This window comes from Clarias gariepinus, chromosome 27 (genome assembly GCF_024256425.1).
Source record: "Clarias gariepinus isolate MV-2021 ecotype Netherlands chromosome 27, CGAR_prim_01v2, whole genome shotgun sequence".
Lineage (NCBI taxonomy): Eukaryota > Metazoa > Chordata > Actinopteri > Siluriformes > Clariidae > Clarias > Clarias gariepinus.
The window spans coordinates 149512-150000 of record NC_071126.1 but is presented as its reverse complement, the minus strand read 5'-3'; positions in this window follow the sequence as shown (position 1 = coordinate 150000).

Below are 489 nucleotides of genomic sequence, written 5' to 3'. Positions count from 1 at the left end.
TGTGCTTGTGCTGGGCTAGAGGCCCATTCCTCCATGATGATTTGGCCTGTGTGTGCCTAGTGAAAATTTTTCTAAGTGTGGAATTTTTTCTAAGTGTGGAAATTTTTCTAAGTCCCCAACTTTTTCTAAGTGTGATAATTTTTTCAAAGTCCCAATTTTTTTCTAAGTCCCAAAAATCATGACCTCCATGGGTGTGAGCCCAGTGTATGCACATGGTGTGTCCGACCTGAGGTGCCTGTGCTGGGCTAAAGGCTGATTCCTCCATGATGATTTGGCCTGTGTGTGCCTAGTAAAAATTTTTCTAAGTCCCAAAATTTTTCTAAGTGTGGAAATTTTTCTAAGTCCAGAAATTTTTCTATGTCCCCAACTTTTTCTAAGTGTGGAACTTTTTCTAAGTCCCATTTTTTTTCAAAGTCCCAAAAATCATGACCTCCATGGGTGTGAGCCCAGTGTAGGCACATAGTGTGTCCGACCTGAGGTGCTTGTGCT